We start from the raw sequence: 21,327 nt of genomic DNA on the forward strand, positions 1-21,327 counted from the left end.
AATGGCCAGAAACAAAGAACTTTCTTCTGAAACTCGTCAGTCTATTCTTGTTCTTAGAAATGAAGGCTATTCCATGCGAGAAATTGCCAAGAAACTGAAGATCTCGTACAACGCTGTGTACTACTCCCTTCACAGTACAGCGCAAACTGGCTCTAACCGGAATAGAAAGAGGAGTGGGAGGCCCCGGTGCACAACTGAGCAAGAGGGCAAGTATATTAGTATTTAGTTTGAGAAACAGGCGCCTCACAAGTCCTCAACTGGCAGCTTCATTAAATAGTTCCGGCAAAACACCAGTCACAACGTCAACAGTGAAGAGGCGACTCCGGTATACTGGCCTTCTAGGCAGAGAAGACAGAGAAGGCAGAGAAGACAGAGATGATGCACCACTTCAGGCAGGGTGAAACCTTTCTTACTCTCCAAGTGGTTGGAGAGAGGTTGGAAACCTCTTATTAGACCCTATTCACTATCTTTGTCTAAAACACTCAGAATGATAGAGAGAGATGGAGTGACTGATCTCTCCCTTCAAATTTAGAGGGATAAGCTACTGTTTAAACAGGATGTTAAAGTGCAATGTCAGGTTTGTTGATTCATAATTCGATCCTGCTTTAAATTATGTTCACTTTCCTAGCCACCGTGCTTCTACACCTGCATTGCTTGCTGTTTGGGGTTTAGGCTGGGTTTCTGTACAGCACTTTGAGATATCAGCTGATGTAAGAAGGGCTATATAAATATATTTGATTTGATTTGATTTATAAACACTACATACATGTGTTATGATCATCTATAACCTTATCTCATGCTTTATAAAGGGTTCATAAATGTGGCATAACTGTGTGACATAACCACCAATGTCAAATGTGACATAAGCCACTATGTCAAATATGACATAAACCTGTGCTTTATAAAGGGTGGCATAAGCCCCGCTTAATAAAGGCCTTAAAAATCATATTAAGTTGATGCTTCACAAAGCGTTTATAACCCTGTCATTTATCTTGGTAGAGCATTGCAATGACAAGATATTGGGTTCAATACCCGGGACCAAGCATATATTTAAAAAAAAGCCATTCGATAAAAGCTTCTGCTAAATGTTATGTTACACACATTTAATCTTCTCCTTTCCCCCTTCTGACAACCAGGTGGCGAATCGCATCTCTGCATGTCTGGCAGACATATCAGTGTGGATGACGGATCACCACCTCAAGCTGAACCTCGGCAAGACGGAGCTGCTCTTCGTCCCGGGGAAGGACTGCCCGTTCCATGATCTCGCCATCACGGTTGACAACTCCCTTGTGTCCTCCTCCCAGAGTGCTAAGAGCCTCGGCGTGACCCTGGACAACACCCTGTCGTTCTCCACTAACATCAAGGCGGTGACCCGATCCTGTAGGTTCATGCTCTACAACATTCGCAGAGTACGACCCTGCCTCACACAGGAAGCGGCGCAGGTCCTAATCCAGGCACTTGTCATCTCCCGCCTGGATTACTGCAACTCGCTGTTGGCTGGGCTCCCTGCCTGTGCCACTAAACCCCTACAACTCATCCAGAACGCCGCAGCCCGTCTGGTGTTCAACCTTCCCAAGTTCTCTCACGTCACCCCGCTCCTCCGCTCTCTCCACTGGCTTCCAGTTGAAGCTCGCATCCGCTACAAGACCATGGTGCTTGCCTACGGAGCTGTGAGGGGAACGGCACCTCCGTACCTTCAGGCTCTGATCAGGCCCTACACCCAAACAAGGGCACTGCGTTCATCCACCTCTGGCCTGCTCGCCTCCCTACCTCTGAGGAAGCACAGTTCCCGCTCAGCCCAGTCAAAACTGTTCGCTGCTCTGGCACCCCAATGGTGGAACAAGCTCCCTCACGACGCCAGGACAGCGGAGTCAATCACCACCTTCCGGAGACACCTGAAACCCCACCTCTTTAAGGAATACCTGGGATAGGATAAAGTAATCCTTCTAACCCCCCCCCCCCCCTTAAAAGATTTAGATGCACTATTGTAAAGTGGTTGTTCCACTGGATATTATAAGGTGAATGCACCAATTTGTAAGTCGCTCTGGATAAGAGCGTCTGCTAAATGTCTTAAATGTAAATGTAAATGTTATATATTATATTTCACTAAAACATCTCTAGGATGACCCAACCTTTTTCCCCTCCTGGGTACATAGTCAATATTGGAACTGACCTTAACTTCCCCCAAAATGCTTGTGCTGCAGGATGACACACACTCTGTGTAGTCATGAACAGCAACAAAACAATGGTCGGGCCTTTTAAAAGCAGTTTATTTTTTACCTACTTCAGTTATTTTTCCCAAATTCCTTTTTTTTGGGAGGTTTTGTTTATCCAGGTTTCAGATTTCTCCATTTTGTTTCTAGTTTAACCCAGTTTTATCATACTTTATTAATAGAAAACAACTAAATGTTATTTTCGGTGTTCACAACAACCCTTTAAACCACATCAGTGGATAACTTTTGAGGTCTCAGAAACTGTGTGATTGGCCATTCATTTAGTGAGCATGCCCTGCCCTGTTGTTTGGTTAATAACAAAACATGCAAAGTGTTGGTCCTATGTTTCATGAGCTGAAATAAAAGGAAATGTCCTTAAATTTTGTGCACACATTTTTTTTTTACTTACCAGTTAGTGAGCATTTCTCCGTTGCCAAGATAATCCATTCACCTGACAGGTGTGGCATATCAAGAAGCTGATTAAATTAAACAGCATGATCATTACACAGGTGCACCTTGTGCTGGGGACAATAAAGGGCCACTGTAAAATTTGTCATTTTTGTCACACAACACAATGCCACAGATGTCTCAAGGGAGCGTGCAATTGGCATGGTGACTGCAGGAATGTCCACCAGAGCTGTTGCCAGATAATTGAATGTTCATTTCTCTACCATAAGCCACCTCCAACGTTGTTTTAGAGAATTTGGCAGTACGGCCAACCGGCCTCACAACTGCAGACCACGTAAAACGACGCCAGCCCAGGACCTCCACATCTGGCTTCTTCACCTGCGGGATCGTTCTGAGACCAGCCACCCGGACAGCTGATCAAACAGTGGGTTTGTACAACCGAATAATTTCTGAACAAACTGTCAGAAACCGTCTCAGGGAAGCTCATCTGCGTGCTCGTTCATCCTCACCAGGGTCTTAACCTGACTGCAGTTTGGCGACGTAACTGACTTCAGTGGGAAAATGCTCACCTTTGATGGCCACTGGCTCGCTGGAGAAGTGTGCTTTTCACGGATGAATCCCGGTTTCAACTGTACCGGGCAGATGGCAGACACGTTGTAAACAGAGTGCCCCATAGTGGCGGTGAGGTTATGGAATGGTCAGGCATAAGCTACGGACAACTAACACAATTGCATTTTATCATTGGCAATTTGAATGCACAGAGATACAGTGATGAGATCCTGAGGCCCGTTCTCGTGGCATTCAGACGCCACCATCACCTCATGTTTCAGCATGATAATGCACAACCTCATGTCAACAAGGATCTGTACATAATTCCTGGAAGCTGAAAATATCCCAGTTCTTCCATGGCCCTTATGTTTATGCTATGAATGACCAAAGGTCTCTGACTTTTTAAATGAAGTGCAGCATCATGGGATATAGAGTTGTTATGGATGTGTTAGCAAAGACCTAAAGTTGTCTCATTTCAAGCTAAGTACTACAGGATACTACATCAAGTGTCAATAACTAGGTTATTAACATTCTGTTGATTTATGAAGGTTCTCTCACGATCCACAGGTTACTGAAGGGTGTGAGAGGTATTTACATGGGTTGATGGACCTGCCTAGCTTCCGTGTGTGTGTGTGTGTGTGTGTGTGTGTGTGTGTGTGTGTGTGTGTGTGTGTGTGTGTGTGTGTGTGTGTGTGTGTGTGTGTGTGTGTGTGTGTGTGTGTGTGTGTGTGTGTGTGTGTGTGTGTGTGTGTGTGGAGTAGTCCAACTTGAGACTACCGCTCCAGGTGTCCCTCTTCTGTTTCCATGGAGACCAGGGGAGTGGATGTGTCAAAGACCTGACTGGGCCCAGCACTGTGCGATTGTGGCTCGTTATATTGTGATGTTAAAGCCCTGACTTGGCCCAGCACTGTGCGGTGTGGCTCGTTATATTGTGATGTTAAAGACCTGACTTGGCCCAGCACTGTGCGGTGTGGCTCGTTATATTGTGATGTTAAAGACCTGACTGGGCCCAGCACTGTACGATGTGGCTCGTTATATTGTGACGTTAAAGACCTGACTGGGCCCAGCACTGTGCGATGTGGCTCGTTATATTGTGACGTTAAAGACCTGACTGGGCCCAGCACTGTGCGGTGTGGCTCGTTATATTGTGATGTTAAAGACCTGACTGGGCCCAGCACTGTGCGGTGTGGCTCGTTATATTGTAACGTTAAAGACCTGACTTGGCCCAGCACTGTGCGGTGTGGCTCGTTATATTGTGATGTTAAAGACCTGACTTGGCCCAGCACTGTGCGGTGTGGCTCGTTATATTGTGATGTTAAAGACCTGACTTGGCCCATCACATGGATTGTTTTTGTTGCTTCTGTGTACTGAGGAACATGTAACTTGGTTCCAGAAGAAATAGAATTTAAATGTATTTTCGTCAAGGTCAGTGTTTCTTCAGGTTGGGGGTTTTCATCAAGGTAAGTGTTTCTTGGTTTAACGTCGCCTCCAGGCTATTGAACACACAGCACATATAAGCCTGGGATATCAACCATTCAGAGTTGGCCTTAGAGGGAATGACCATTACATTCTATAGGAGTGGCCTTACTGAGTAAAGTATTAACACAGTCACAAAGTCATATTTATTGATAAACCCTGCCCATTACCACAATTTATCTTCTTAAAATGTGATTTTAAACCTAACCCTAACTATTGAAGGCAAGTTTGATGCGTTGGTCCATCACACCGCACATTAGGGCGGAAGTGTCTGGGAACAAGATTAGGTGTAATGTGACTAACATGACATCACTTTAGAGCGTATGACATCACTTTAGAACGTATGACATCACTTTAGAACGTATGACATCACTTTGGAGCGTATGACATCACTTTAGAAAATGTACCATCCTTCAGCACAGCATGTCACCCTTTATAAATGGGTGATGTCATAATATAATGTTTATATCATATTCGATATAATGGGTTATGTCACATTTGACACTGGCGATTATCTCAAACAGTTATGCCACATTTATGAACTCTTTATTAAGCTTGACATACATTTATAGATGCTTTGTAACATATTTATGTTTTGTTAAGGAAGGCATAAGCTGAAGTAATTTAAAGCGGAACCCATAATTCATAGACCATCTATTTAATTCATAATTCAACCAAACCAAGGTTTATAAAGTTTATTTCTGATTGAACGACGGTAAACCGAATACTCAATTTAGCCTAAGTGTCAAATAAAATGTTTTGAATGGATCCTAGTTCATCCCGTTGACAGTGAAGAGACTTTGACCAGACCAGTAAATAATTAGACTGTCTTGTAAACTAGGGCTGAATCCTGTGGACTTTGTTTATTAGCAGGAGATTAAAGTTACATCAAAGCACAGTGCTCAGGGGGAGGGAGTTTAGTTTAGGGCTCTGGTAGCTTTAGAAGTCATGGGTTAATGTATAAATCATCAGTCTGTTATATATACACTGCTCAAAAAAATAAAGGGAACACTTAAACAACACAATGTAACTCCAAGTCAATCACACTTCTGTGAAATCAAACTGTCCACTTAGGAAGCAACACTGATTGACAATAAATTTCACATGCTGTTGTGCAAATGGAAAAGACAAAAGGTGGAAATTATAGGCAATTAGCAAGACACCCCCAATAAAGGAGTGGTTCTGCAGGTGGGGACCACAGACCACTTCTCAGTTCCTATGCTTCCTGGCTGATGTTTTGGTCACTTTTGAATGCTGGCGGTGCTTTCACTCTAGTGGTAGCATGAGACGGAGTCTACAACCCACACAAGTGACTCAGGTAGTGCAGCTCATCCAGGATGGCACATCAATGCGAGCTATGGCAAGAAGGTTTGCTGTGTCTGTCAGCGTAGTGTCCAGAGCATGGAGGCGCTACCAGGAGACAGGCCAGTACATCAGGAGACGTGGAGGAGGCCGTAGGAGGGCAACAACCCAGCAGCAGGACCGCTACCTCCGCCTTTGTGCAAGGAGGAGCAGGAGAAGCACTGCCAGAGCCCTGCAAAATGACCTCCAGCAGGCCACAAATGTGCATGTGTCTGCTCAAACGGTCAGAAACAGACTCCATGAGGGTGGTATGAGGGCCCGACGTCCACAGGTGGGGGTTGTGCTTACAGCCCAACACCGTGCAGGACGTTTGGCATTTGCCAGAGAACACCAAGATTGGCAAATTCGCCACTGGCGCCCTGTGCTCTTCACAGATGAAAGCAGGTTCACACTGAGCACGTGACAGACGTGACAGAGTCTGGAGACGCCGTGGAGATCGTTCTGCTGCCTGCAACATCCTCCAGCATGACCGGTTTGGCGGTGGGTCAGTCATGGTGTGGGGTGGCATTTCTTTGGGGGGCCGCACAGCCCTCCATGTGCTCGCCAGAGGTAGCCTGACTGCCATTAGGTACCGAGATGAGATCCTCAGACCCCTTGTGAGACCATATGCTGGTGCGGTTGGCCCTGGGTTCCTCCTAATGCAAGACAATGCTAGACCTCATGTGGCTGGAGTGTGTCAGCAGTTCCTGCAAGAGGAAGGCATTGATGCTATGGACTGGTGCCATTCCCCAGACCTGAATCCAATTGAGCACATCTGGGACATCATGTCTCGCTCCATCCACCAACGCCACGTTGCACCACAGACTGTCCAGGAGTTGGAGGATGCTTTAGTCCAGGTCTGGGAGGAGATCCCTCAGGAGACCATCCGCCACCTCATCAGGAGCATGCCCAGGCATTGTAGGGAGGTCATACAGGCACGTGGATGCCACACACACTACTGAGCCTCATTTTGACTTGTTATTTAAGGACATTACATCAAAGTTGGATCAGCCTGTAGTGTGGTTTTCCACTTTAATTTTGAGTGTGACTCCAAATCCAGACCTCCATGGGTTGATAAATTGGATTTCCATTGATTATTTTTGTGTGATTTTGTTGTCAGCACATTCAACTATGTAAAGAAAAAAGTTTTTAATAAGATTATTTCTTTCATTCAGATCTAGGATGTGTTGTTTAAGTGTTCCCTTTATTTTTTTGAGCAGTATATATATATATATATACTGAAGAATAATTTAAATACAACACGCAACAATTTCAAAGATTTTTCTGAGTTACAGTTCATTTAAGGAAATCAGTCAATTTAAAGAAATTCTTTAGGCCCTAGTCTATGGATTTCACATGACTGGGCAGAGGCACAGCCATGGGTGGGCCTGGGAGGCAGGGGCATAGCCATGTGTGGGCCTAGGGCAAAGGCCCACCCACTTGGCAGCCAGACACACCCACTTGGGAGCCAAGCCCAGCCAATCAGAATTAGTTTTTCCCCATAAAAGGGCTTTATTACAGACAGAAATACTCCTCAGCACCCTGTCGGTGGGACATACTGCCAAAATCTCCAGAATAATGTTGGAGGCGGCTTATGGTAGAGAAATTAACATTATATTCTCTGGCAAGGGCTCTGGTGGACATTCTTGCAGTCAGCATGCCAATTGCACGCTCCTTCAAAACTTGAGACATCTGTGGCATTGTGTTGTGTGACTAAACTGCACATTTAAAGTGGCCTTTTTATTGTTCCCAGCACAAGGTGCACCTGTGTAATGATCATGCTGTTTAATCAGCTTCTTGGCTGTGATTCAGCCTTGAAATCGAACCAGGGTCTGTAGTGATGCTTCTAGCACTGAGATGCAGTGCCTTAGACCGCTGTGATTCAGCCTGGAAATCGAACCAGGGTCTGTAGTGATGCCTTAGACCACTATGCCACTCGGGAGCCCCTTAAATGTACTAATCTAAAAAGGTATATCCATTTTTAAAGGTATATTTTTATTGTTCTCTAGGGTATATAGGTGCTCCAGCAGGTATATTTCACTGGTCATCCCCAAAGCCAACACTTCCTTTGGCCGCCTTTCCTTCCAGTTCTCTGCTGCCAATGACTGTAACGAATTGTAAAAATCACTGAAGCTGGAGTCTTATATCTCCCTCTCTAACTTTAAGCATCAGCTGTCAGAGCAGCTTACCAATCACTATACCTGTACACAGTCAATCTGTAAATAGCACACCGCACTGCTTTGCTTTATCTTGGCCAGATCACAGTTGTAAATGACAACTTGTTCTCAACTGGCCTACCTGGTTAAATAAAGGTGAAATAAAAATGTCAAAAATATATATGTAAAAAGCATGTGTTTTCGCATGTAAAGTTTTGGTCCCATGTTTCGAGAGCTGAAAAAAAAAATCCCAGAAATATTCCATATGAACAAAATGTCTTTACATCCGTTAGTGAGCATTTCTCCTTTGCCAAGACAATCCATCCACCTGACAGGTGTGGCATGCGGTCTAAGGCACTGCATCTCAGTGCTAAAGGCATCACTACTGACCCTGGTTCGATTTCCAGGCTGAATCACAGCGGTCTAAGGCACGGCATCTCAGTGCTAAAGGCATCACTACTGACCCTGGTTTGATTTCCAGGCTGAATCACAGCGGTCTAAGGCACGGCATCTCAGTGCTAGAGGCATCACTACTGACCCTGGTTCGATTTCCAGGCTGAATCACAGCGGTCTAAGGCACGGCATCTCAGTGCTAAAGGCATCACTACTGACCCTGGTTCGATTTCCAGGCTGAATCACAGCGGTCTAAGGCACGGCATCTCAGTGCTAGAGGCATCACTACAGACCCTGGTTCGATTTCCAGGCTGAATCACAGCGGTCTAACGCACTGCATCTCAGTGCTAGAGGCATCACTACAGACCCTGGTTCGATTTCCAGGCTGAATCACAGCGGTCTAAGGCACGGCATCTCAGTGCTAGAGGCATCACTACAGACCCTGGTTCGATTTCCAGGCTGAATCACAGCGGTCTAACGCACTGCATCTCAGTGCTAGAGGCATCACTACAGACCCTGGTTCGATTTCCAGGCTGAATCACAGCGGTTTAAGGCACTGCATCTCAGTGCTAGAGGCGTCCCTACAGACCCTGGTTCGATTCCAGGCTGTATCACAACCGGCCACAATTGGCCCAGCATCTGGGCTAGTGTTTGGCCGGGGTTGGTGTCATAAATAAGAATTTGTTCTTAACTGGCTTGCCTAGTTAAATAAAGGTTAAATTAAAAAATGGACCTAAGGCTTCAATTTGGAACTATTACTATAGCATGCCCTGGTATGGCTAAGGGATCTATTTTGTATCCAGTGGATCTCTTATGGATCTCTTACCAATCTCTTACCAATCTGTAAGGAGATCCCTCCCCAGGCCTGAGTGAAGTCCCGACTGTCCAATCTCTTTTAGATCTGGTATGCAGGGGGAGTGGTCTGACATGACCATGTCGATCTGACCAGCCTTCAGGGTAGACCACAGGTGCTCCTGGAGAGGTACTGTCATGACTTCCACCGAAGTCGGCTCCTCTCCTTGTTCGGGCGACGTTCGGCGATCGACGTCATCGGCTTTCTAGCCATCGCCGCTCCATTTCTCATATGTCCATTTGTTTTTGTCTTGTTCCATACACACCTCGTTTTCATTCCCCAATCAATCTACATGTATTTAGTCCTCTGTTCCCATCATGTCTTTGTGTGTACTTGTTTATTGTTACGTGATTATTTTGTCAGGCGCTGCACTTTTGTTATAGACCGTGTTTGTGGCACTAGTATGTTTTATGTGCTGTCGTTGTTGACCTGTATTAAAGTGCGCCTGTTTAATATACTCCACTCTCCTGCACTTGACTTCGCCTCCCATATACACGCCTAACAGGTACAGGGTGATTGGATGTTTAGATGACTGGTTATATTCAGGTAGTCATTTGGAAAATAACCATTGTCCTCAGTGTGGGTGGAGGAGCCCCCGTGTTACCTTGTGATGCCCCTCTGATTGCCTTGTGATGCCCCCCGTGTTGCCTAGTGATGACCCCTGTGTTACCTTGTGATGCCCGCTGTGTTACCTTGTGATGCCCGCTGTGTTACCTTGTCATGCCCCCTGTGTTACCTTGTGATGCCCCCTGTGTTACCTTGTGATGCCCCCTGTGTTACCTTGTGATGCCCCCTGTGTTGCCTTGTGATCCCCCCTATGTTACCTTGTGATGCCCCCTATGTTACCTTGTGATGCCCCCTGTGTTACCTTGTGATCCCTCCTATGTTACCTTGTGATGCCCCCTGTGTTACCTTGTGATGTAGCAGAGATGAATGTGGTATATATCAGGGGATTTCAAACCTCTCTTCAGGGAACCCCAGCCATTCCATGGATTTGATATATTCCAGAGCTAGCACACATGATTGAACTAATAATCAAGCCCTCAGTTAAATTAATTGGGTGAGCTAGGTCAGGACTACAGCAAAATTATGAAACTTCTGGGAGTCCTAGAGGAGAGGTTTGAAAACCACTAGTCTATGTTAGTATTGTGTGTGGATCAGTGTTCTGATTAGGGGATGAACTATCTCTGATGGGAGGTGTACCTGGTTAGATATCCCTCTGATGGGAGGTGTACCTGGTTAGATATCCCTCTGATGGGAGGACAGCATTTGAACTGAGTGGCCCCAGCAGGGATGTGTTCAGCAGGGGCAGAAGGGCTCCTGCCTGCTTCACTGCCTGGATCAGAGCCCAAGGCTGGGCAGAGGACAGGTGCAATATATGGCAATGCACTCTAGAGAGAGACATACACAGACTACGTCAATCAATCAATCAATCAATCAATCAATCAATCAAATTGATTTATAAAGCCCTTTTTACATCAGCCGATGTCACAAAGTGCTATACAGAAACCCAGCCTAAAACCCCAAACAGCAAGCAATGCAGATGTAGAAGCACGGTGACTAGGAAAACTCCCTAGAAAGGCAGGAACCTAGGAAGAAACCTAGAGAGGAGGGGTGGCCAGTCCTCTTCTGGCTGTGCCGGGTGGAGATTATAGCAGAACATGGCCAAGATGTTCAAACGTTCATAGATGACCAGCATGGTCAAATAATAATAATCACAAATAATAATAATGGTCATAAAGGGTGCAACAGGTCAGCACCTCAGGAGTAAATGTCAGTTGGCTTTTCATAGCTGTTTATTCATTTACATTTTAGTCATTTAGCAGATGCTCTTGTCCAGAGCGACATACAGTAGTGAATGCATACATTTCATTTTATTTTTTTATTTTTTTATACTGGCCCCCCATGGGAATCGAACCCACAACCCTGGCGTTGCACACACCATGCTGGCGTCGCAAACACCATGCTCTACAAACTGAGCCACAGGGAAGGCCCTAGAGAACTCTATTCAGAGTTAGATTCAGCAAGTGCAGTAGATTGAGAGAGTTGAAAACAGCAGGTCCAGGACAAGGTAGCACGTCCGGTGAACAGGTCAAAGTTCCATAGCCACTGGCAGAGCAGTTGAAACTGGAACAGCAGCACGACCAGGTGGACTGGGGACAGCAAGGAGTCATCAGGCCAGGTAGTCCTGAGGCATGGTCCTCGGGCTCAGGTCCTCCGAGAGAAGAGAGAAAGAGAGAGAATTAGAGGGAGCATACTTAAATTCACACAGGACACCGGATAAGACAGGAGAAATACTCCAGATATAACACACTGAACCTAGCCCCCCGACGCATAAACTACTGCAGCATAAATACTGGAGGCTGAGACAGGAGACGATACCCCCGGACAGGGCCAAACAGGCAGGATATAACGCCACCCACTTTGCCAAAGCACAGCCCCCACACCACTAGAGGGATATCAACAGACCACCACCTTACTACCCTGAGACAAGGCTGAGTATAGCCCACGAAGATCTCCCCCACGGCCCGAACCCGAGGGGGGTGCCAAACCGGACAGGAAGATCACGTCAGTGACTCAGTCCACTCAAGTGACGCACCCCTCCTAGGGACGGCATGGAAGAGCACCAGTAAGCCAGTGACTCAGGCCCTGTAATAAGGTTAGAGGCAGAGAATCCCAGTGGCGAGAGGGGAACCGGCCAGGCAGAGACAGTAAGGGTGGATCGTCGCTCCAGTGCCTTTCCGTTCACCTTTACACCCCTGGGCCAGACTACACTCAATCATAGGACCTACTGAAGAGATGAGTCTTCAATAAAGACTTAACCTCTATGGGCTAGGTGGGACGCTAGCGTCCCCCCCGTGGTGCACTCCATCAACAGCAGGTGCATTTCAAGAGCGGCAAATTTGAATCCAAATAAATGTCAAAATTCAAATTTTTCAAACATACAACTATTTTACACCCTTTGAAAGATAAACATCTCCTTAATCTAACCACGTTTTACGATTTCAAAAAGGTTTTACAGCGAAAGCATAAATTTAGAGTATGTTAGGACAGTACATTTACAAGAGTTGTGTGTAATGTTTTGTCAATTCAAAGACAGGGTCACCAAAACCATAAAACCAGCTAAAATGATGCACTAACCTTTTACAATCTCCATCAGATGACACTCCTAGGACATTATGTTAGACAATGCATGCATTTTTAGTTCTATCAAGTTCATATTTATATCCAAAAACAGCGTTTTACTATGGCATTGATGTTGAGGAAATCGTTTCCCTCCAATAACCGGCAGTCAAGTCAACACCACAAATTAAATAATTAAAATTAGAAAACATTGGTAAAATATTATATTGTCATTTAAAGAATTATAGATTTACATCTCTTGAACGCAATCAACTTGCCAGATTTAAAAATAACCTTACTGGGAAATCACACTTTGCAATAATCTGAGCACTGCGCCCAGAAAAATACGCGTTGCGATACAGACTAGACGTCATGTTGGGGAGATCTAAAATCGAAAATACTATGTAAATAATCCATTACCTTTGATTCTCTTCATCAGATGTCACTTCCAGGTATCACAGGTCCATAACGAATGTAGTTTTGTTCAAAAAAGCTCATCATTTATGTCCAAAAATCTCCGTCTTGTTAGCACATGATCTAAGCCAGCCGGACTTCTCGTCATGAACGAGGGGAAAAAATATATTTCCGTTCGTTCAAACATGTCAAACGTTGTATAGCATAAATCTTTAGGGCCTTTTTTAACCAGAACATGAATAATATTCAAGGTGGACGAATGCATACTCTTTTATAACGTATTGGAACGAGGGTACCCAACATGAACTCGCGCGCCAGGTGTCTAATGGGACATCATCGTTCCATGGCTCTTGTTCGGTCAGATCTCCCTCCAGAAGACTCAAAACACTTTGTAAAGGCTGGTGACATCTAGTGGAAGCAATAGGAAGTGCCAAAATATTCCTCAGCCCCTGTGTTTTTCAATGGGATAGGTTTAAAGGTAATACAACACATCAGGTATCCACTTCCTGTCAGAAAATGTCTCAGGGTTTTGCCTGCCAAATGAGTTCTGTTATACTCACAGACACCATTCAAACAGTTTTAGAAACTTTAGAGTGTTTTCTATCCATATATAATAAGTGTATGCATATTCTAGTTACTGGGTAGGATTAGCAACCAGATTAAATCGGGTAAAAAAAAATTATCCAGCCGTGCAAATACTGCCCCCTAGCCCTAACAGGTTAAAGTTTGAGACTGAGTCTGCGTCTCTCACATGGATAGGCAGACCATTCCATAAAAATGGAGCTCTATAGGAGAAAGCCCTGCCTCCAGCTGTTTGCTTAGAAATTCTAGGGACAATAAGGAGGCCTGCGTCTTGTGACCGTAGCGTACGTGTAGGTATGTACGGCAGGACCAAATCGGAAAGATAGGTAGGAGCAAGCCCATGTAATGCTTTGTAGGTTAGCAGTAAAACCTTGAAATCAGCCCTTGCCTTAACCTCTATGGGCTAGGTGGGACGCTTGCGTCCCACCTACGTAACAGCCACTGCCAGCCTGTGGCGCGATTTTCAAAACCTTAAAAATCCTATTACTTCAATTTCTCAAACATATGACTATTTTACAGCCATTTAAAGACAAGACTCTCGTTAATCTAACCACACTGTCCGATTTCAAAAAGGCTTTACAACGAAAGCAAAACATTAGATTATGTCAGCAGAGTACCAAGCCAGAAATAATCAGACACCCATTTTTCAAGCCAGCATATAATGTCACCAAAACCCAGAAGACAGCTAAATGCAGCACTCACCTTTGATGATCTTCATTAGATGACAACCCTAGGACATTATGTTATACAATACATGCATGTTTTGTTCAATCAAGTTCATATTTATATCAAAAACCAGCTTTTTACATTAGCATGTGACGTTCAGAACTAGCATACCCCCCGCAAACTTCCGGGGAATTCGCTAACATTTTACTAAATTACTCACGATAAACGTTCACAAAAAGCATAACAATTATTTTAAGAATTATAGATACAGACCTCCTCTATGCACTCGATATGTCCGATTTTAAAATAGCTTTTTGGTGAAAGCACATTTTGCAATATTCTAAGTACATAGCCCAGGCATCACGGGCTCGCTATTTAGACACCCGGCAAGTTTAGCACTCACCATAATCATATTTACTATTATAAAAGTTTGATTACCTTTTGTTGTCTTCGTCAGAATGCACACCCAGGACTGCTACTTCAATAACAAATGTTGGTTTGGTCCAAAATAATCCATCGTTATATCCGAATAGCGGCGTTTTGTTTGTGCGTTCCAGACACTATCCGAAATAGTAAAGAAGTGTCGCGCGCTTGGCGCAATTCGTGACAATAAAATTCTAAATATTCCATTACCGTACTTCGAAGCATGTCAACCGCTGTTTAAAATCAATTTTTACGACATTTTTCTCGTAGAAAAGCGATAATATTCCGACAGGGAATCTCCTTTTCGGCAAACAGAGGAAAAAATCCCAAAGGCGGGGGCGGTCGGGGTCACGCGCATAAGCCAGTGTCCCTTGATCGGCCACTTGAGAAAGGCGATAATGTGTTTCAGCCTGGGGCTGGAATGACGACATTCTGTTTTTTCCCGGGCTCTGAGCGCCTATGGACGACGTGGGAAGTGTCACGTTAGAGCAGAGATCCTTAGTAAATGATAGAGATGGAAAAGAAGTTCAAGAAATGGTCAGACAGCCCACTTCCTGTAAAGGAATCTCTCAGGTTTTGACCTGCCATTTGAGTTCTGTTATACTCACAGACACCATTCAAACAGTTTTAGAAAATTTAGGGTGTTTTCTATCCATATGTAATAAGTATATGCATATTCTAGTTACTGGGTAGGAGTGGTAACCAGATTAAATCGGGTATGTTTTTTATCCAGCCGTGTCAATACTGCCCCCTAGCCCTAACAGGTTAACAGGAAGCCAGTGTAGAGAGGCTAGCACTGGAGTAACACGATAACATATTTTGGTTCTAGTCAAGATTCTAGCAGCCAGGTTTAGCACTAACTGAAGATTATTTAGTGATTTCTCCAGGTAGCCGGAAAGTAGAGCATTGCAGTAGTCTAATCTAGAAGTGACAAATGCATGGATACATTTTTATGCATTATTTTTGGTCTGAAAGTTTCAGATTTTTGCAATGTTACGTAGATGGAAAAAAGACAGATCAGTGTCCAGAGTAACGCCGAGGTCCTTCAGTTTTATTTGAGATGACTGTACAACCATTAAGATGAATTGTCAGATCCAACAGAAGATCTCTTTGTTTCTTTGGAACCTAAAACTAGCATCTCTGTTTTGTTCAAGATTAAAAGTAAAAAATGTGCCACCATCCTCTTCCTTGAAAGCCTTAAAACACAGGCTTTCAGGGAGGGCAATTTTGGGACTTCACCACGTTTCATCAAAATGTACAGCTGTGTATCGTCCGCATAGCAGTGAAAGTTAACATTATGTTTCCCGGATAACATCACCAAGAGGTAAAATATATAGTGAAAACAATAGTGGTCCTAAAACGGAAGCTTGAGGAACACCGAAATGTACAGTTGATTTGTCAGAGGACAAACCATCCACAGAGACAAACTGATATCTTTCCGACAGACAGATTAGATCTAAACCAGGCCAGAACTTGTCAGTGTAGACCAATTTGGGTTTCCAATCTCTCCAAAAGAATGTGGTGATCGATGGTGTCAAAAGCAGCACTAAGGTCTAGGAGTACGAGGACAGATGCAGAGCCTTGGTCTGACGCCATTAAAAGGTAATTTACCACCTTCACGAGTGCAGTCTCAGTGCTATGATGGGGTCTAAAACCAGACTGAGGCGTTTCGTATACATTGTTTGTCTTCAGGAAGGCAGGGGGGGGGGGGGGGGGGGGGGGCAATGCGAATAGTCTGGGTAGCCATTTGATTAGATGTTTAGGAGTCTTATGGCTTGGGGGTAGAAGCTGTTTGGAAGCCTCTTGGACCTAGACTCCCTGGTCTTTGTGGTTGAATCTGTGTTTGAAATTCACTGCTCGACTGAGGGACCTTACAGATACTTGTATGTGTGGGGTACAGAGATGAGGTAGTCATTCAAAAATCATGTTAAACACTATTATTGAACACAGAGTGAGTACATGCAACTTATTATGTGACTTGTTAAGCAGCATTTTTACTCCTGAACTTATTTAGGCTTGACATAACAAAGGGTTTGAATACTTATTGACTCAAGACATTTCAGCTTTTCATTTTTAATGAATTAGTATTTTATGGGGTATTGTGTGTAGGCCAATGACAAATGAAATCTAAATTTAATCGATTTTAAATTCATGCTGTAACACAACATTTTTTGGAAAAAGTCAAGGGGTGTGGATACTTTCTTAAGGCACTGTATCCTAAAAGGGCCTTTTATTTGGTCTTATCGAAATACTGATTTCCTGAGTATACTGTCTGCATTCATTTCGGACTTTCTTTGAACAACGTGGGTGATACAGTAGCTCTGTGTGTACCCAAAAATAAATCTGAAACCTAAAACCAGGATGGCACAGGAGTAGGCTTACTGAGTCATGGTGATAGGCAGGTTTAAAAGGTAGGCTTACTGAGTCATGATGACAGGCAGGTTTAAAAGGTAGGCTTGCTGAGTCATGGTGACAGACAGGTTTAAAAGGTAGGCTTACTGAGTCATGATGACAGGCAGGTTTAAAAGGTAGGCTTACTGAGTCATGGTGACAGGCAGGTTTAAAAGGTAGGCTTACTGAGTCATGATGACAGGCAGGTTTAAAAGGTAGGCTTGCTGAGTCATGGTGACAGACAGGTTTAAAAGGTAGGCTTACTGAGTCATGATGACAGGCAGGTTTAAAAAGGTAGGCTTACTGAGTCATGATGACAGGCAGGTTTAAAAAGGTAGGCTTGCTGAGTCATTGTGACAGGCAGATTTAAATGGTAGGCTTGCTGAGTCATTGTGACAGGCAGGTTTAAAAGGTAGGCTTACTGAGTCATGATGACAGGCAGGTTTAAAAGGTAGGCTTGCTGAGTCATTGTGACAGGCAGGTTTAAAAAGTAGGCTTACTGAGTCATTGTGACAGGCAGGTTTAAAAGGTAGGCTTACTGAGTCATGGTGACAGGCAGGTTTAAAAGGTAGGCTTACTGAGTCATGGTGACAGGCAGGTTTAAAAGGTAGGCCTACTGAGTCATGATGACAGGCAGGTTTAAAATGTAGACTTACTGAGTCATGATGACAGGCAGGTTTAAAAGGTAGGCTTACTGAGTCATGATGACAGGCAGGTTTAAAAGGTAGGCTTACTGAGTCATGGTGACAGGCAGGTTTAAAAAGGTAGGCTTGCTGAGTCATGATGACAGGCAGGTTTAAAAAGGTAGGCTTACTGAGTCATGGTGACAGGCAGGTTTAAAAGGTAGGCTTACTGAGTCATTGTGACAGGCAGGTTGAAAAGGAAGGCTTACTGAGTCGTTGTGACAGCCAACTTTGAAAGAGTAAACCTTAGGCAATCTGTTTACCCCTCTTTCACCATGCCCCCCTATCTCTGACCCCTAACCCCTGGATGTGGATTATGTGGGAAAGGGCACTCAGTCAGCCTCAATCACTCATTAACCCAAACCCCTTTGGACCTAAGTCCTCAATGTTTGCAGATCTGAAAGGGTCTGGATGAGTATAACCGGAAAAGCTTCCACTATCAGAGGTGTCATGCCCATAGGGAGAATAGGGAGCGAATTGGGACAGGCTGTTTCATGTTCTTACAGAGACATGTCCACTATGGTGGTGACCCCCTCCGTGCAGCAGCAGTCCAGAAACCCTCCCTCGTGGCCCGGCCCGGCTCGTTTACATGGACCTGTCAGTCCACGTTAACAGGCATCACCAGGCTGTCTCCTACATCCAGCACCTGACGTCACAGTAACAAATATACGTAATAGATATATTTATACACGTTATGGTACCTACCATCAGAGTAATGCTACATCACTAATGTTATAGATCATTTTACAAACGTTATTACAGTGTAATGTAGTTAAAATGGTTGAGGTTTTATGAAAGAACCTCTTTAGTAGGCTATTTATTTTTCACGTGGCACAATATAGCCCTAAGAATGAACTACAAATGGCTGATGTATGAAAACATACACTGAATGGCAAATCAGTATCTTTTCTCCCCAACAGGGGGCAGTATGTTGTAGGTGAGCCACAGAACCAGAGAGCCATACAGAGCCCAGCTCACAGTCAGCAGCACCAGCAGACTGTATTTCAATACCTCAACACAGAACCTTCCTACTCCTCACTACACTCACTGTCGACCCAGGATCTGTTACCGCAGGCCTACCTTAGGCCGGTGTAATTAAAAAATAAAGTATTAAATATACCTTTATTTAACTAGGCAAGTTAGTTAAGAACAAATTCTTATTTACAATAACGGCCTACTCCGGCTAAACCCGGACGACGCTGGGCCAATTGTGCGCCGCCCTATGGGACTCCCGATCACGGCCGGATGTGGTACAACCTGGATGCTTATCAAGTGTATAACGGAGCTAGCTTTGAAGGTTTTATATTTATCTATTCAAGTGTATAAATCAGATAGATGTACATGTGCAGTGAAGAAACTCATCTTGTTCATGACTCTAATAAACATCTATGTGTCTTTAATGATTATGCAGTGATTTTGTGGACTATAAGGCTAATGGTTTGATATCCTGCTCCATGGGGCTGAGAGGGGAGTATAGGTAGTAGGTACACTCTTAGAAAAAGAGTTCCAAACGGGTTCTTCGGCTGTCCCCATAGGAGAACCCTTTTTGTTTCCAAGTAGAAAGAACCCTTTTTTGCTTCCATGTAGAACACTCTGGAACCAAAAAGGGTTCTTCAAAGGGTACTCATACGGGGACAGTCGAAGAACCCTTTTAGGTTCTAGGTAGAACCCTTTTGATTCCAGGTAGAACCCTTTTGGTTCCAGGTAGAACCCTTTTGGTTCCAGGTAGAACCCCTTTGGTTCCAGGAAGAACCCTTTTGGTTCCAGGTAGAACCCTTTTATTTCTAAGAGTATAGCGTCTCACAAGAGTGTACGTCAGACACCGACCCAGCAGCAACAACTCATTCTACCAATAAATTATTCAAGCCCCAGTGCCACTAAATTGAGATGTGGAAAGAGAGAGAGTGGAAGAGAGAGAGAGAGAGAGAGAGAGAGAGAGAGAGAGAGAGAGGAAAGGAAAGAGGAAGGGAGAGGACAGGATGAGAGGAGAAGAGAGAGAGAGAGTAGAGGAGAGGAGGAGAGAGTAGGAGGGGAGAGGAATGGAATGGAGAGGAGAGGAGAGGATACCATATCAGTTTACCTCTGGCTCTGTAAAATGATATTCCTTCATCTGATGGGTGTTTATGTGAGTCATAAGGACTGCTGCTATACGCTTTTCTACTGCTCTACTTTATAATATTCACTGGACTAGCTGATGGCAGTACGGCTCTGAGAGCTAGACCATGATACATTATCGTTTTAATATTAATGAAAGCTATTGCAGAGTGAGCCAGAGAGTGACAGAGTGAGTCAGAGAGAGAGAGAGTGTGAGGGAGGGCAGAGATGAGGGTGAGGTACTAGAGAAAGAGAGCGGGAGAGAGAGGGAGGGAGATGGAGGGAGTGAGATGGAGAGGGAGAGGGAGCTGGAGGGAGTGAGATGGAGATAGAGAAGGAGAGTCAACAAAGAGGGAGAGAGAGAGAGAGAGCGAAAGAGAGAGAGGGGGAGAGAGAGCAGGGAGGGCAAGAGAGAGAGGTAGCGAGCAGGTAGGGCGAGAGAGAGGGAGCAAGAGAAGGAAGGGCGAGAGAGAGAGCAGGGAGGGAGAGAGCAACAGTAGCTAGCTAGCGTGTCTGATCTGGACTGAGGCTCTCTACGCGGACAGCAAGGTCAGAAAACACAATGTCATTCAGTTACAGGCGGGTTGAAACCTGAGTGGCCTCTGCCTGCCTGACCTAGCATGGTACCTTCCAGAGCAGCCAGCTAGACACTATACAGTACATCCTATCCACTAGCCATTATTATGGAGCAAACATTACAATAGACTGTAGCCAGGCCTAGAGTCAGCCAGGCCTAGAGTCAGCCAGGCCTAGACTCAGCCAGGCCTAGACTCAGACAGGCCTAGAGTCAGCCAGGCCTAGACTCAGCCAGGCCTAGACTCAGCCAGGCCTAGAGTCAGCCAGGCCTAGAGTCAGCCAGGCCTAGACTCAGCCAGGCCTAGACTCAGCCAGGCCTAGCCTCAGCCAGGCCTAGACTCAGCCAGGCCTAGACTCAGCCAGGCCTAGAGTCAGTCAGGCCTAGACTCAGCCAGGCCTAGACTCAGCCAGGCCTAGACTCAGCCAGGCCTAGCCTCAGCCAGGCCTAGACTCAGCCAGGCCTAGACTCAGCCAGGCCTAGAGTCAGCCAGGCCTAGACTCAACCAGGCCTAGCGTCAGCCAGGCCTAGACTCAGCCAGGTCTAGACTCAGCCAGGCCTAGAGTCAGCCAGGCCTATAATAATACAATATCAATATAATTATGAATACATATTTAATGTTGACTACATCGACAGGGGCTAACTTTGTACATTGTGGGTTCTATTTTAATAAACACAATGTTGCTGTAGTGCTTTAGGTTCTGGGGGTCTGCTATTTTCACAACCAGAATTATGGGTGCAGTAGCTGGATGTGGTGCGAAAGGGCTGAGTTTTGATGAATAAACAAGTTAAAGGTGTGTCAAGGCTTGACCCCTCACTGGCCAATTAGAACGTGCTCCAAGGTTAAATATGGGGTTGATTTAAGTTGTGGTTTAACCGTCTTTAATATATTGCATTGTCTTCGACTCCAATTCAAATGTTAGTCCGTTATAGCCCATTTTTTGGTAAATATCCTACAGAAACACAATAACAAAATGTAAGCCTATCC

The sequence above is a fragment of the Salmo salar genome, chromosome 16, assembly GCF_965601325.2.
Source record: "Salmo salar chromosome 16, fSalSal1, whole genome shotgun sequence".
Classification (NCBI taxonomy): Eukaryota; Metazoa; Chordata; class Actinopteri; order Salmoniformes; family Salmonidae; genus Salmo; species Salmo salar.